This window comes from Anoplopoma fimbria, chromosome 15, assembly GCF_027596085.1.
Source record: "Anoplopoma fimbria isolate UVic2021 breed Golden Eagle Sablefish chromosome 15, Afim_UVic_2022, whole genome shotgun sequence".
NCBI classification, from domain to species: Eukaryota; Metazoa; Chordata; class Actinopteri; order Perciformes; family Anoplopomatidae; genus Anoplopoma; species Anoplopoma fimbria.
In genome coordinates, this window is record NC_072463.1 from 17,608,133 (window position 1) to 17,625,258 (window position 17,126).

Sequence of the window (17,126 nt, forward strand, 5' to 3'; positions counted from 1 at the left end):
AGCTGTTTGTGTCTGAATCGTAGAGCTTGTTTTCAGTTTGTCTGTTGCCCTTATTAAATTAGAATGAGCAGAATTTAGCTCCAGCACAGCCCAATACAAATCATATTACACTTCAGAGTGAATGATTGCATTTGGCTCATTGGAATCAGCCGTTGCCATTTTTCACTGAATAGAGCTTTTGATTTTCAACGTACGACTGTCGCCTCGTAATATGTTGTTCTCATTTGACTCAATTTTATCTTGTGAAAACTCGATCAAGTGTCCCTGTGTTTTTCTCTGGCTTCCCTCTCCGCCGGCTGCCATGCAGTGGTTGCAGTCACTCGGCCGGGAGTTAAGAGATTTGAAGCAGCTTAAATTGTCATGCCAGCCCACAGCTACAGACTGCTTCCCTCCCTTATTCTCTTTCTGTGAGTCTATAAAAGACAAGGCATGTCCAGTCGTGATCTTTCTTTCACAACGTAATCTCCCCAAAGTCTCTCAATCATTTATATCCTTTCTGCCTTCATGTGGGACATATGTGGCTACTTACAAACTCTCGACTTTGTCATTGTCAAATCTGCCCTACATTCAGTTAAAGAAGATGTGAAAATGTGCCCTCGTGTGTTTTCTTGGCTGCATTTTTAGATGGAGGTCTGATGTCATGCTGACTGCAACTTGAGCTATCCATCACCAGTCCATCAGTTATATTTTAATTCTCCATTTTTGGACCTGGTGCCACTGTGTGCCAGACTTGACACTGCATGATGGGAAGACAAATATGGTTTTCTTTTAGGATAAGCAATTTTCTTGTCAGTCTACTGCAGAGTCATTCACTATAATAGCCAGAGAGGAAAAGTCTAGGCAGCTGGATGTTTTAGAGCTGATGTGGGAGGGCATTGTTGCCTCAGAGGAACTGGTAAAAGTTAGAAATTCAGTGCAGGGAAGACCTAGGGGCTTACAGGGATGAAGAAAAGACTGATGCTGAGTTTCCTTCATGTAGCTCTGTAGCCTTGAGGGATTTGGTATAACTATATAGCACAGATCTCCCTCACAACACACAACAGATGCTCGTATGTATCCACAAAGCTTATCTGAGGAAGCAAGCATCGGGTTATACCATAAATTGGATCTTCTGTATGTTGAGTGAACACATTCATACAGTGATGTGATGATAAATACACATCCTGTTTCGTGTACTGCATAAAAGCGTCAAATAGACTGATAAATGACAAGTCAAAATGTGAATTCTGACATAGGGCAGCTACCACGTTCACTCCCACACATTCTAGCTCTCTTACTTTAACATGGCGGAATAAATAACTTTTAATGTACAGTGTGTTTTCCAACCTTTTGTGGGTACAACCACAAGATCCAGATTTAAATAAAGAAAAAAAACAAAGAAAAATGGAAAATAGTACTAATACAAAAAACACAAGTATTGTGTAGCTCAAAGCCTGATCCCTCAGGTTAAGCTTGTGACCTTTTTAGAAAAATTTCGGCGACTTCTCCCTTCCCCTCTGTCTCTTGCTTCCATCAACTTTTTGTGTGAACTTCTTTAAAAGCTCCTGCTCAATCCAGTTCTTGCAGACCCGTGGCCTCAGGTGCAAATGTGCTCCTTTTATTTACCAGAATTTATTTTCCCACAGGTGCCGCCTCGCTTGCTTTTTTATTTTATTTTTTCTATTAGCTCGATCTTTGTTTTACAGTCCCATCCTGCCGTTCATCAAACGGCTCTCTCAATCTTTTCTCCATATACAGGGACACAAAAGCCTAATTCAACTTCTCACTCTGTCACACCCTCGTGACAGTTTCTTCACCTAGAACTCAAGTAATCAAGCGCTCAAGCACACCCTGCCCCCCCGCCCCCTTCCTGCTCTCTATTGCTCTCCCTCTCCTCTCAGTAATGACATATCCGTGTGGCAGACAGGCAGTCAGACAGACAGATGATGCAACGTGTGGTGGACCGATCCATCACACATGTAGTTTCCCACTCCAATGCATCCGTTCAGGTTTATATATCCTCTGACAGCAGGCGCAGGCCGCTCTGTCTACCTGCTGCATCAGCCATCATCTCTAACTTCTACTGCCTCGAAATATTTCTGCACAAAAATAAACTGTGGCTGAAGTTTCTGCTGAGTGATTTTCACAGGGCTACAGTTCAAGGAATTAGTTCAAAAGGCCATTGTGTAAGAGTTTGTTTCTAATAGAATTACAGTGTAAGGTCTGAGGATTTTATCTAACGCTAATGAAATCACATGTTGGCCTCCAGGAAGGTAAATCAGTGGCTTTAAGTGCTCCGTCTGTCCTTTTCGAGACCTGAGTAACACTGGCGTGAGAGGTTGGCTGCTGTGACGTACAGTTCACTCGTTGTCACCATTGATTTCTCATTAGTTAAGGCCCTCAGGAGTCTGCAAGCCATCATTCGGATCAGATCTGTCGCGTTCAATTAAAAAGCCTTTCCAAAATGGCCTGTTTTCTTTTGTTTTTTTGGTACCTTATCTTCACTCGTTCCCCCTTTGTAAAGATTTCCTTTGTCTATTGTGTCGGCTGTGGTCGCCCCTTTTTTGGGGGGGGCTTTAATGTCGGCTACTGTAAACAGAAACAAGTAAAGAGTTGTTTGAGGGTGTGGTGGGGGGGGTGTCTGATTATAGACCTCCCTCTGTCTCACACCTTATGACAAAAAACATCTTCCCCCTCCAGACAGCCGCAAAGCCCCCCTTCCTGCACCGGCCTGCCAGCCTTTGAAACTACTGTACGAGACAATTTTCTCCCAGCCACAGCGAGTCATTAGAGGCTTCTTGACAAACGATAGCGCGGTAATAACGTGCGGACGCTGAACAGGCCGGCCCTCGTACAGTGGTAATAATGTCACATCGGTACAATGGGCAGCAGTGAGGAGGGTGAGAAAATCACTTAGCAGGGTATCTGCCGCTCCCCCTCCCCTACTCACACATACAGTAACACACACTCACATACACATACAGTTACTATGACGATACTATTAGAGTGACCGTAATGGCAGAACAAAGTGTGACTGGATGGCTGGACTGAGGGTGTTGAGCAGCCTCATTTAAAATGAAGGAGAGGGTGCTGAGGTGTTGATAACTGTGAGTGTATGTGTGTTAGCACATACCTGTCTGCCTATCTGTACAATATATGTTTTGCGTCAGCAGAATGAAAAGAAAATACTGGCTGAGCTCACCATTTTTTTCTGCTCCTTGTTGTGTTTTTAAGCCATAAACTGGCAATGCCAATATTTCAGCCATCATTGGTCCCCTTACAGTTCGTCTACGAGTTCATGGGAAAGGCGCGGTCAGGGTTGATGTCTGGTGTCAGGCCGACAGACAGACAGGCAGACAGAAAGGGATGATGGGTAGCAGGATGTCTGTCAGAGCCAATTATGTTTAATGAGATGCCGAGTGACCAGAGCTCCTGAAAGCTGCCAGATGACCTAGAGAGCATCTTGGGGACCAGAATATATCCAGAATGCTGCATTGAACATCATTACATACTGGGTGGGGGTCTGTAACACCCAGTTGGCACTATGGATCCTTGCACTGATCATGGTTCAACATAACATTTCTTGGTAACAAATAAATCCATCAGTGTTTTAAGCAGTGAAGCACCACATTTTGGGCTTCAACACATCTCCACTCGCAGTGAGTCACGTCCTCTGACGTCTGCCTAAATAATCCTGTGACACTCCTGAAGATGCATTATAAGATATGTTGATTTTGACTAACTGGAGCTGAATAGAGAGGCTGCTTTAATGTAGATGAAAGGAGCAGAGTGTTACAGTAACAGAGAGATTGGCATCTCATTTCCACCGTAGCGGCTGTAAAGAGGCTGATATGCAGAATAGGTGGGTCTGGCCGGGCCGACACGCCTGGCCAAAGAGCCACATTACGAAAACGCAAGGCTGGATTGTGGTTTACGGGCATTGCCGGGGAGATTGCAGGAAGGTAGGCCTGGGCCATCGCAGCTGTGTTATCAGGGAGTGAAGGCATTTGGATGTGTGCGACTGATAATGTAAGAGAGTAAAAGAAATGTTAGGTCCGAGAATAACAATGACCACTCTCTTCATTGGCATGCTGTTCGATTGTCTGAGGAGACCCAACCTGTTTCTTATCATGCATGCTAATCACGTCATTAGTCCATGTGACACACAGGGCTGTTGGGTGTCACAACAAAATATGCTCAACTCGTTCACCTTACCAAGCAAAACAGCTAGCTGGGAGCCTAAGGGTGTTTTAGGTGGTGCTAGCAAATCCTCACTGGACTACAGATATAAATTCAATAAAAGCTGTCCGGAGGAAGCTGAATAATCCTAAAGTAGATGCATGTATGATGGCTTAAAATAAAAGAATCACACTTTGATATTCGGTCGGTACAAACTTGCCATCCGCCCATATCTGCAAGGATTCGCATAGACTGTACGCACCTACAAATATGTGTGACTGTGTCTATGTGGCAGATATTCAGCGTAGTGTTGAAACAAAACTGCGTTCACGTCCACTGTCCGTTTTCCGTTTATTGGAATCCATCTGCACCTTTATTGTTTTAAAGGGCTACTCCAGCTATTCAGTAATGTACTTCCATGAAGTTGGGGGGACACACAAGAGACAGATTAAGGCGGACGCAGCACAATCTGAGATACGGCTCAAGCTTTAAAAACACTGGATCCTACATTTCCCATGATGCAACTAGACAGCCCATCAAACATCCCTTGCAACCTAAATACCTTTAAACCCCACACACCTCCACTTTGTTAAAGCAGGCTTTCTATTAAAATATTAAAAATATTAATATAATAAGTCCCAAGCCAAGGATAACCCTGATGACATCATCATCATCATCATCAGTGCTCCTTTAATTTAACTTCAATCGTCCTGTAATCAAATTTTGCAGACGACCCCTGACATCTACACGAATGACCCCTAAAGGTCCACGAACCCCTGAATGACCGTGTTCTAACATACATTAAGACATAACTCTGATTATAATGAAAGCTGCCAGATGACCTAGAGAGCATCTTGTGGGGCGCCAGAAAAAAAGATATATCCAGAATGGATCCATTGTTGCATTAAATTCAGAACTTATATTTTTATTTAATATAAAATAACATTTTTTCTTTTTGAATGGATGCAAAAATAAAAAAATACCCTGGGATCCATCAGTGTTTTATATCCAGAATGCTGCAGTCAATACTGGGTGGGATCCAAATACGCCAAATGTTGTGCTTCAACACATCTCCATTTGTAGTGATTCACGTCCTCTACGTACAGTACCAGTCAAAAGCTTGGACACACCTTCTCATTCAACTACTTTGAAGGATCTAAAATATAAAACATATTCTGGTTTGTTGAGCATTTGTTTGTTTACCACATAATTCCATATGTGTTCCTTCATAGTTTGGATGTCTTCAATATTAATCTACAATGTAGAAAAAAAGAAATATGTATAAATAAAGAAAAACCATTGACTGAGAAGGGTGTGTCCAAACTTTTGACTGGTACTGTAGTTCTAACATACATTAAGACATAACTGTGATTAGAATCCCCCGGTGCTCCGTGCACGGCCATCCCCCCTCTCAGCGTCCGTGGGAAGGAGGAGTTTAACCCCACATTGTCTGGGAGGAGTCCGCAGTCTCTGGGCGCTCCGTCCCGAGAACATTCGCTCTGGAGACAGAGCAGCCGTGGAAGTAAAATTGAAGAATTTGTATGTTTTCTGATCAATGCAACGACGCGAAGAAGGGAGCACGTGGCGTATACTGCGAGAAGTGTGAGTGTGTGTGTGTGAGTGTGTGTGTGTGTGTGTGTGTGTGTGTTTACCAGAGGAGACGTTCAGCCGGTGAGTTGCACGCGAACTTACTTCCCAGTCACGCTGGTTTTAAAGGACTCCGCTTTGTCCGCTGCACTTAAACGCAACATTACGCACGACGTCCCGGGCTAAGTTTGTCTGTTTACCAAAAGTTGGGGTTGTTTGTTTGTTTGTTTGTTTGTTTGGGTTAATATTCATTTCAGCAGTGACCTCTCATTGGTTGGTGTGTGTGTGTGTATGTGTGTGTGTGTGTGTGTGTAGTAAATTTCTCTGCAGCAGCTGTGGCAGGAATCATTTAACATTACCTGTAAAAACATAATTGATTCAAATGAGCAGCTGCAAAAATGATATAGTCGTTAAAAAAATGACCCTTTTATATTCATAAAAGTCAGATAAAATAAATTCCACTCCTCAGACATGCAATATCAGTTATTAATAAGTCTTGTTTGCTGTGAAAAACAATTTGTTATGATAAAATAAAATAAAATGCATCCTGTCAGCACACTGGTACACATAAATCAAACCCCCAAACCAAAGGTATCCGGGTGTCGTTCCACTGACACACCAGATCACTGTGTGTTGATGTGCAACATGTAGCCTGCAGCCGTGTCAGCGTCTGCTCATTGCTTCCCATTCTTCCCCCTCTGATTTATGAACTGAAGGGATCGGGATCATTGGTCATTCCGTTAAACGCTGGGTTATGTTCTGCTGTTGTGTTTGGATGTGATTTACATTCAGCTCGTATTGTTGTTCGGTCGTGTGCTGGGGGTGGAAGGGCTCTCCGGTCACATACAGAGGTAACAAAAGGGCCACGAGACCCCTGGAGGGAAGGGCCCGCCCAGAGAAAACAGACCCCCAGGAGCAGGAGGAAGGGCCGGGCACGCCTTTTGGCATGGTTGGCCCTCTTTCATGGAAACCCAGGCGGGGTGTCAGTCTGGCTGTCCTGCTACCTTTGCACGCTGCTGTGGAGGGTTGTAAAAATAAAAACACAGGCTAATGTTTGACTCGCTGGCTGGCGTGGTTATTGATGTGTCAGTTCAAGTTCAGTCGTGAGGAAACGCTATATTTATGGCAATTAATGGGCTTAATGATTATTGAATGATAGATGAAATCAGTGGATGCACTGTAAATGGTTTCTAATCATTTACCTGGATCATATTTATCCAGGAATTAGGCTCAGCCCAACATGAGAAAAGAATGTCTTTCTGGAGGGGGAATGTTCTGTGTGATTTGGTTCGTATTTTAGCTCCTCTCGCCTTTTTTAACGGACTCTACAGAAATAGTTATTTAGTTACATAATTATTGCTGTTCTCGTGTCCGCCCATTTTTTTTTTTGTGTTGAGGCTAGTAACAAAATCACCGGGTCATAAGCCGTGGCACCACATGCTTGTTTTTTGCATTTTACGCTTCACATTTTTGCGGCAAAGAAATCCTCAACCACAAGGAACAATGTGTTTTTACTACTCTGTTTCTCCCCGGGTTGGGATGGGGTCGTGAACCAGAGTGATCCTGATGGGACTGTGGCCCGTAATTTCCTTTCTGAATGTAAAAACATAATGCTTTTTGGAGTTGCGAGTTATGACTTTCAGATGGCAGGATCGTCAGTTTGTCAAAGTTGTTTACGTGTGACCAAAGTGTAACGTGATGCTACCCTCTCTCTGGGTGGCACAGAGTCACTTCAGAGGCATCCACAGCTCGTCGCTTGTCTAATTTAAGTAGCAGGTTTAGCAACACGGTGATGTAATCACCACAGGAACTTTCCCTCATGTCACATTTGTCTATTTTGAAGTCAGTATGTATTCAGTGTGGGACTTTGGAGTTATGCAAAGAAGAGTAATTTGACTGATTATTTGATGCTCTGTGTGAACAGCAGCCTTCATCAAGTGAGGAATTAGTTCTCCTCTCCCCGCAGGCCGTTAGGAAGGCTGTGTGTGAGTGCCCAGTTGTTGCTAATTCTGAAGCACGCTGGCCGAGAAAACGCCAATGTTTCATGTCTTCTCCCCGGCACATTTTTCTCCATATAAGGTGGCGTGCATGTGACTTATCAGGCATGGGTAACATCTGTGCTTATTGTCACACGGGGATGAAGGCCTTCTGCTGTCTGTAGGTAGAGAGGCACTGCAGGGGGAAACCACAGGGGCTCCACATGACTGGTGCGTCTTTTGAAACAAAAGGATCTGAAATGAATCGTATCAACAACTTTCTCTTTTCGTCCACTTCTCAGCATACTCACTCCCTCGATTACAATGTCCTTTCAAGGCTTCTGTTTTGGTGTAGACGGTCCCGTCAGGCAGGCATAATGGTGGCCTGCATGTTTCTATTTCTTACATCTGTGGTGGAGATTATATTCGGCTTTCAAAGTGTTTGCCGCCAGTGTACGGCCAGCCGTGTCTGGAGTGGTTGCTATAAAAAGCAGGTGAACTAAAAGCTGCCGTTGACAGCATCCTGGCCGAGACTTCTCATTTGCTACCGCACTCATCGAGGCGCCGACCACAAGACACATGACTGGCTTCGACCCCTTCCTGGGTGAAACACAAGTACAGGGTCAGAGAGCTATCACCGACCCAACATTGACATTACCCGTCCTGTGTTTGTAGCGGCAGTTTGGACCGAAATAAAAACTGAATAAATAAAAAACAGACGAAAAAAGACTGTGTACCTCCTGTGCTGCATAATTCAGTGATTCTGAATTTAACTTGTTTTGCTGTGGCTACTTGGTTGGCGAACACACACACACACACACCCATCCACTTTGAGGGATTTGTTCAGTCAGCTGTACTTTGTGTATCTGCTCCACTACAAGATCCCCTTGCTCTTCTGCACAAACAGGAACCTTCTGTCCAGCTCAGCAGAGCGACCTGGTCTCATCCAGCTCAACCGATGCGCCCATTCATGCTCCTCTTAAAGGCCACAGCGCCCCGACCTCTGAGGGGATTAATGCATAGGTCTAAATTGGATTGCACTCCTACTAGGGGGGGGTCCCCTGATAAAGAATGGCTTGTAAGGTTGGCAAAGAAAATGAAGATTAAATGGCGGCGGGCGCTTTAACAAAGTGTCAGACGAGGTAATGGATTAAGAGTTGGGTCTAGTGATTGGGGTGTAGGTGAAGACGTGAGCGAGGTAGCTCTTTAAATAGCGCCACACGACTGCACTTGTGGGTAAGACTTTCATTAACCCCAGAGGAATTACTGCAAGGCACGCCATTACCATTCTTTTATTGATGGTCATATAAATCACACGGCGAAAGGTGTGCATGAGGAAAAAGTATCCCCATGGCAGCAATGGGAGTAGCAGTGCATGTAGTTCCTGTGAACTCACCAGACTGCATGCAATATATCAGTCTGGAAAAGGCGCTGCCTCAGCAATTTGAGCCCGACCAAGTGATTTACAAGCGGTGGATGTAAAAGAAATAGTTTGATTATCAAAATGTATAAACAATGAAGCGGAGCGGACAAGTAGTATTTGGCACAAGGGCTATTTGCTGCCGTATTGATCCGCGTATGTGACTTGATAAGATTGACACTCCAGCTGCTGCAGAGAACCCCGTTGGAGAGTGTGTGTGTGCGTGTGATTCTTTGAGGTCATGGCTGCTGCGTGGAAAATATAGTTTGAACCTTTTTGATTATGAATTAAAGCTGGAAACGGTCCAGTTGCACCACGTCTCAGCCGTGTGCCGTAGTCTGTATGTGCAAGACGTTTGTGTTTCTTATACCTTCAAAAGACGGCACGCGTTGGCACATGCTTCAGGCGATCAACAGACCTCTTGGATAGGAAATACCCCCCATTCTGCACTACCCCCCTCTCTCTCCTTGGCTGTAAGCCTGCTTACCGGTCAATCCTAATAACAATAGAAATTGAGATTGATCTGTCCTACCTCGGCCCAGTAGCCATAAGGTCTTTCTTACTATCCTTGCCCTATTGGAAAGGCAAACACAGCTGGTGCTACACACCAAAAGTGCTCGCTGCTTGGATGTTCAGTTGGCGCCATGTGACTTGTGTTGACCCCCCATGATGGATGGAGCAAATACTGGGTACACACTTACTCCAGCACATCCCACCTGCTCACCAGTGGGTGGAGATTGGCTTTCCTTTTGTCTCTGATGGAAACTAGGAAGCCCATCAACTTCTGATGCATCGTGCACAGCACCTTAAGCTAGGCGATTTGATTCTGCTAATGTATTCAGAATCATCTGTGAAATATTCAAAGCTGCGTTCGGGTCTTTGAACTGCATGGTATTAATTGTGCCAGATCTCTCTGCTTTTTATAGTTAATTGATAACAAATTTCTGTATGACGGTTGCATGATCATTATCCCATCAGGATGGGATTCTTCTGAATGATGATAAATGATAAATCTTAGTACCACACTGATATAAAGGGCAGGTGGGGAGAAATCCATCACTGACCACACATGGATCCAGCTGCGTCCAATAGTCCATTCATCATACTCCACCTTCAGCACCAATATATCCGTCATCACAACACAAAATTGCTGTAACTCTGCAGTCTCACAAGATATTGATGTTGTTTCCCTTCTATTGCTTGCTCAGCAGCTCGCTCCACTGAACTGCGCTGGGCATGACGTGCCCATATCTGCACTGTTTCCTGGGCTTTGTATCAGACATGAAGTGCATTGGGGAGGGTCTTTGGCAGACGGTATATTTGTGTTATGTCGAGGAACATTTTCAGGCTCATTAGCACTCCTCTCACTGTCCAGCCCCCTTCCCCGCTTCAGTAAAATGTGGTTTGATCTCGGAGCAAGATAAGCTCCTTTCTCCACCTCTCAGTCTCCGGGCCTTGTCATGTTGGCTCAGTCATTTGGCGCCCGGCCAGCGTAAACAGAGGCAGGGTCCTGATTGCTTTGGGTCACCGGCAATCCTGGCATCCACTCAGTGAACACGCTCAATTAAAGCTTTCTTTCAAAAAAGCTTCCCTCCAAAGAGGTAAATGTATCCAAATAACCTGTTTCCTGGGGCGATATCGTCGTCAAGGCTTATTTGGCTGACAGGCCTCAGCTGTCTTAAGGTAAAGGATGTAAAGCACTTCAAGATAAGAGCAAAGAGACTGTGTAGCTTTAGGAACATATCTGTTTAATCATTCTTTGCAGGCTACGCCTCTGTGAGACAGCAACAAAATAGTTTAATATGCATCACATCCTCGATGTAAGGGGAGCCAAGTGTCTTATCGGCCGGGCTGCAGTGGGAGAGTGCGTGTGCGCGCTTGCTTATTTTTACAGCACCCTCTGGATGCCCAAAGATCGACTTTCAGTTCTCCATTTCTCACTACGGTCGGCTTGGGTTTCCTCCTCGCCCAGAAAAAACATTGAACTTCACTTTTCTCTGCTCTGGCCAAAACACGATCTCCGCTCGGCTGTTACACAAGAGCTGTTTGACCCAGAGTTCGCTCTCTCTGGCCCAGGGGGGGAACAACTTGCTCACACCGCCCAGCTTGCAATCCGTGCCACCGTGGCTGAACAGTGCACACAGCTAGGGTGAGTTACACAGTCGATGGGCGCAGGTGCTACGGACAGTCGAGACTTTTCCACCCAGTAAGCTTTGTACAAACCAGTGTTGAGAGGAGAACCCTGGGAGTCGTTCTAATCATTGTCACACCAAACATGCCATCAACTCACCCCCAGCAAATTGCACGAGAGCACAGCATTTATACAAAGTCAAGAAGGTCAGTCTTGTCACCGGTAGGTTCCCTCCATGGGTTGATGCCAAGTCAAGCGGCTTACGCAGAGTGCAGGTCGCTGCTCAGCTTGTTGCAACCTGGGATAGCCCTGCAATATTAATGCGTCATCTTCTACAGATGGCGTTACAGCAGCGGGCCCTCATAAATGCCACTTTTTAAACGTTTTATTAGTCTGTGGGGTTCACAGTCATGTCAGAGGATTGTAAAAAGATAACTTGCCAGTTGCCACTCACAGAATATAAATGCAATTGTGCTGAATCTCTTAACCTTCTGGTACGACATTAGAGAGGAAATGGAGGGCAACCAGTTCACCAGCAGACACGTGTGTGTGTGTGTGTGTGTGTGTGTGTGTGTGTGTGTGTGTGTGACACGTGTGTGTGTGTGTGTCCTGTGTGTACAGGGGATACCAGGGGGTATTACTGTAGTTTGACATTCAACTGTCATTGGAGAGGCTGACTCCTAATTTTTCTGCAGTTCGATCCTAATGTTATTAAAGGTGCTGGAGCCAAATAAGTGAACTGCTTGGTTTATTGACTCCCATTGATTTGTTCCTGGTCCCTCTGTCCAAGCACTACTACTTTGATAAAAAAAAAAAAAAAAGGTTATCTAAGCAACATATCAACACTGCAACAAGTTTTAAGGGTGCTGGAAGGCATATTTTATTTTTTAACAGAGCCAGGCTATTTGTTTCCCCCTGCTTTATGCTAAGCTACTCTAACTGTATCCTGCCTTAAGCTTTGTACACTGTTCTGAGAATGGTGTGAATCTTCTTATCTAACTCAAGAATCAAAAGCCACGAACCATATTCCCTTTAACGGGGGAAATATCAATAACCATGGCTTCCTTGTTTAAAAGGAAAACACTTTTAGCGCGTAAAATAGGACAAAAAGCCTAGATAAGTTACTGCAAAATAGCAGATGACCTTTGGTTAGACTTTGTGAGCTTTGCTGCATACTGAACCCACCTGTCTTTGCCATCATGGCTAGGACATAGCTAGCTAGCACTGGGTACCCTAGTATGGGTCATCTCACTCAACCCCTCAAACCTCCCTAGTGGTTTGACCCAATCAACAGGACCATTGTTGGCATTCCCACATGGATCTCCCTGGATGTGGATGATAATGTGATCATGCAGCGTCTAAAGTTTATACTGGCTCTCTGTGGTAAGAGGGGAATGACTGACTCACTGCTACAAGGGTTGTTCATATCCCCTCTGAGTGTGTGTGTGTTTTAGAAAATCACTGCATAAGTATGTGGGGCCACTGTGGCGCACATGTTGTACAGCAGTTCTTGTGCTTGCATTGTTTCTAGTTGAATAACAAGAACTCTGTGTTACACGGACATAACTCTCTGAAAGCCTTCATCATCCGTGACGATGGAGTAACCAGGTGTGAACCGCCTGTTGGATAAAAGTTTTGATCCCTACCTTATCTGCTTTCATGATATGAATCATTCTTCTGGCATATCAAAGAAGCAAAAAAAACAAAAAAACACACATTTCAGAGCATTTTTCTACCCTTTCTATATCCTCATTGATATTCGCCTTGCATGTAACGGTATGGGGTGTAGAGTGAATGCGCACAGCGGTGAAGTCATTCATTATAAATCATTTCCCTCCTTGGAGGGTGAAATCATTTCTTCACAGCCTCATGAGGCTAGTGATCCAAGGAGCACGCCCTGACTGGTGACTAATAGGTGGCTGATGTCGCAGACTTTGGTGTCTAGGTTATTGCAATTCATTTTCTCTCTCAATATAAAAAGCACTAGAAGCTTGATTTCACTTATTTGACCTCGGGTATCAATGCTCTGGCTTGGACAGTTTTCATTAACTGTTGCCAATTCTCTCCGTTCGACTGTCTGTCTGTCTCTCCCCGGTAGAGAGTCCTAACTGTAAAAGAATGACTTTAATAACTGTGATATTTTGTTGACGCTGTTATGAAAAACCACCCATGTCTCTTTAGACGCTTGTCCTTCTCCTCACTAGTAATTGTATGCGTGTGTGTGTTTGAGCGAGCGGTTTTGTCTCCAGCGGCAAGCCCTGTGGTCTGCTCGCGTGGAGCCACTGGAAACTTGCGGTTGCTTTAAAAAAAAAACGTATAACGATATTATATAGTGCACAAGTTCGCACCGGCATCCCAAGGCTCAAACTAATAACACAAATGTCGAGAAATGCCAGGAACTGGGGTTTCCTGACAGTTAGGATGACTGTTACTGTTCAAGGAGCTGTACTTACACAGTCAGGTTATATTTTTAGCCTCATGCATCATTTCTCTCTGTATTCTTTCCTTTCACTTGATGAATCATATGTTAATTTTTCCTGTAGCTGATGACATTTTGTGTTGAGACGTCGAAGCCTTAATTAACACATTTCAACCTTTTTAGTTTTCAATGAAATCTATCAGAGAAAGTAGGCCATAAGTCATTGGGCAGCTTTGGTATACGATGATTTTGTGTGTATGTGTCTGTCTCTAAGGGGGATTGTCTAAGTGCTCATATTTGGTCCCAGACATGCCTCCTGCTTTTGCTAATCATGCTATCATACAATGCCACAGGCTTTATTTTTTTCTAGGCCAACAAGTATTTTAACAAGCTGGAAGACTGCACTCATTCTTTCCGATCTTTTCCCAGCATCCATATCATCGTGCTTAATGTCTGGGCGTTTTGGCACACTGTGCACTACACTTTGGCTAGCCACAGGAGTCCAAGGCCGTTGTACGTTCATGCATAGCTTGAAAAATGTTGAGTTCAGTACCCTCTTCTATATGCTGTTTGCCGGGGTACATCAGAGCCACCTTGATGTAGACAAAGCAGACTCTGCAGACAAGTCAAGTCAAGTCGGGTTGGATTGTTTACACCACTATATGCCTCTGTGGTCATTATTGCTGTTTAAAGTGGGAAAACCCAGTTCCCTATTCTTTTGTTATCTCGCCTCTGTGGCAGCGCTTTCTCTTGATCATTCAGTTGGCGGATAATCTGTGACCATCTCCAGCAACTTTCTTTCCGCCTTTCTACTCTCTTTTTTTTTTTTTCATACCTTCCTCTCAGTGGGTGTGGGAGGAACAGTTTCCGAATCTTCACCAGTAATGAGACAGTGGATGGATTGTTGTCAGCCGTTTTTGCCTCACGGGTTAAGTATCCATCTCCATTCGCTCTAAGCCCACCCCTGTTTAGGAGGAGAGGGCTGTGAATAAATACCACCCTTGTCCTCTCATAATGGAACAGCTTGACCTTTCGTGACCTCTGCCGGTTGGGAGCATCTGCCTGTCGATTCCCCCAGCCCGTCCTATGGGACATCAGCGGCCAGTCGCATCTGCCCCTGAGCTGTAATTCAATTGGTGGAGGAATTTAATTTACAGAATAAAAATGTAATTCTGGCTTATAACTTTTTTTTCGGCTGGAATATGTTGTTGATTTACAGCCTGTGATCGTGTGAAAGTGCTTGTTTCTCTCTGGGCACTGTGCATGACGACTACATAATGAGCGCTGTCCTCATTGACATTCTTGAGCCTCCCTATATGGATGGGAGAATAATGAGTTTGGCAGGGGCCTTAATTTAATCATGTCGGTAAAAGCGGTGCACATGTGGCACAGCTGCTAGCGCTTAGCCGAGTCTCGCCATGCCCTTAGATGAGGTGGCATTCGGTGCCCGTGTTGGCTTGTCTCTGTCTTATCTGTCTTTATGAAGCACATTCCTTGGTGAAAAGGCTTTGCAGGGCCGGACAAAGGAGTTTGTTTTGCAAAGATTTGCCTGCGACTTTTCTTCCTCAGTCGCATTAAGCTCACGTGGCCCTGCATCCGCGTGACTAGAGAAACTGGTTTAGGTGTTTTTCCTGCAGCCGGCGCAGGTCAGTCTTTGTTGCCGCGTTTATTTAACCCCCACCCACCCCCACCCCCCAAAACACGGAACTGTCTGTGTGCTTTGTCGAGCACCTGTTCTGGATTATAGCTCGATAACGGCTCCCAGCTAATTTCTTGTGATTATTCAACGGTGAAATGTAATCTCACCTTTGCCATTTGGGCTCCTTTTTAAGAGTGAGCTTTGTAGAATTCCTGCCACGAAATCTGTTTCTACTTGAAAACTAAAAAAGCAGTCGGAGACAAGACACAAACCAGCACACCTACATTACCAAGCAAAGTTTCCCCATAACATTCAATGAATTGCATGCTAACCAATTTCACACAATTTGGGGACAGAAATGGGGTCATGGGTTGTGCACTGATTAAACATCCGCTGGGAAAGATGTGTCCACACACTCTCCACAGGTGTTAAACCTGTTTGTGAGTGTTGAGTTCAACTCGGTCACAATGTGTCCATTGTGGCCTTATTTCTCACAAAAAACCCACTCAGGTTTTTTTGGTTTTTTTTCAAAACCCAGTGTTTAATGTGGATTAGCTTTAATCAAATGACACATCCGAACAAATAAAAGACTGTTCTGTGTCTGTATACGTGCACATTGTTCCTTGGCTGTACATTATATGAGATATTTAAGAGCCTGTTTGTCTGCACAGAGGAGCCTCACACAACCACAACTGGCGGCTCATGTCATAGGTACATTTCTGTGTGTGTGTGTGTATTTGTGCCTGGCTCCTCACCAGCTGTCTCAACCAACACTATTGCCTTTTAGGATGCTGAACAGACAGTCTAGCTCAGATTTCTTTTCCTCTTATCTGCAAGTCTGCCGTGGACAGTACCAGACACTGTATATTGCGGCCAGCCAGGCTCGAAGCTGCAATAAAACAAATTGTTTAGGTTAATGATAACAGGGGGCAATAGTGTTCTCGCTTTCCTGTAAAAGGGAGACTGCACTAAGCTGGTCTTATTTCATAACTTGTTTATTGCTTCGGGAATTTACCCACCTTAGATCCACAGCCGCTCAGCAGAGAATATTAGTTATTCTCCCCCTTCTGTGGAGAGCCAGTAGCTGTGAGCAGCTTTACGTCAGAGGATGGTTACTTTGAGTGGAAATTTACGTGAGCTTTCATTGCATGTGAGCTCAGAAAATTGTTTACCAAAGCTGTGCTTTAAGCAAGGTTCTTCCTTTTTAGAGGCTGCACGAGTGTTTAAGGACATTTATGTAACATGCATATAGGCTCCAGGTAGTGCAGGATGTGTCTAAGCAGCGTTGATTTCACCTGATGGATGGTTTATTTAGCCGTCCGGACTGTGGTCCTGTGTTTACAGGGCTCTGATGCAGGTCCATGACCCGATGCTGACAGCCCCACCACTTTATCCTGCCATCTACAGCCGCCTGTCTCCACTCCGCTCAGCTACAGACGAGGATGTAGGCCTGCGTTCGTCTCACACAGGCTCAACAGTGTGATGAGAATACTAAAGCCTTTTCTGGTGATTCACCACTTTCATTTGAATTTTTAAACGGAAATAAATTGCATTCCCGCGTCATCTAATGCATTTGTGATGTGGTTCGGGATTTGCAGCTGCAAAAAAAGGTCACGGAAATTAGTTTTAAAACTAGTTAATCCAGAATTCTGGTGGAGAGGGCTTATCCTGCTTGTTCGTAGTTCCTTTTCACTTGTTTCAGACATTTCTCTAAGTGTCAACGTGTAGAAACAAGGCAGAGTAAAATCGATCTCGGCAGCTTGAAAAGCAAGTTGATTAGCACTGACTTATCTCAT

At 44.6% G+C, this 17,126-nt stretch overlaps 1 protein-coding gene across 2 annotated transcripts in view; it reads left to right on the top strand.

Annotated features, from left to right (window-relative positions):
• The first annotated feature begins 5,560 nt into the window (after positions 1–5,560).
• tiam2a (TIAM Rac1 associated GEF 2a) overlaps positions 5,561–17,126 on the top strand; it is a 67,567-nt gene continuing 56,001 nt past the window's right edge. Inside the window, exon 1 of one of the 2 annotated variants that reach the window (XM_054614103.1) lies at positions 5,561–5,829. The gene's annotated coding sequence lies outside the window, so the exon portion shown is untranslated. The remainder of the gene's footprint in view (positions 5,830–17,126) is intronic. The other variant, XM_054614104.1, reaches the window with a different exon arrangement.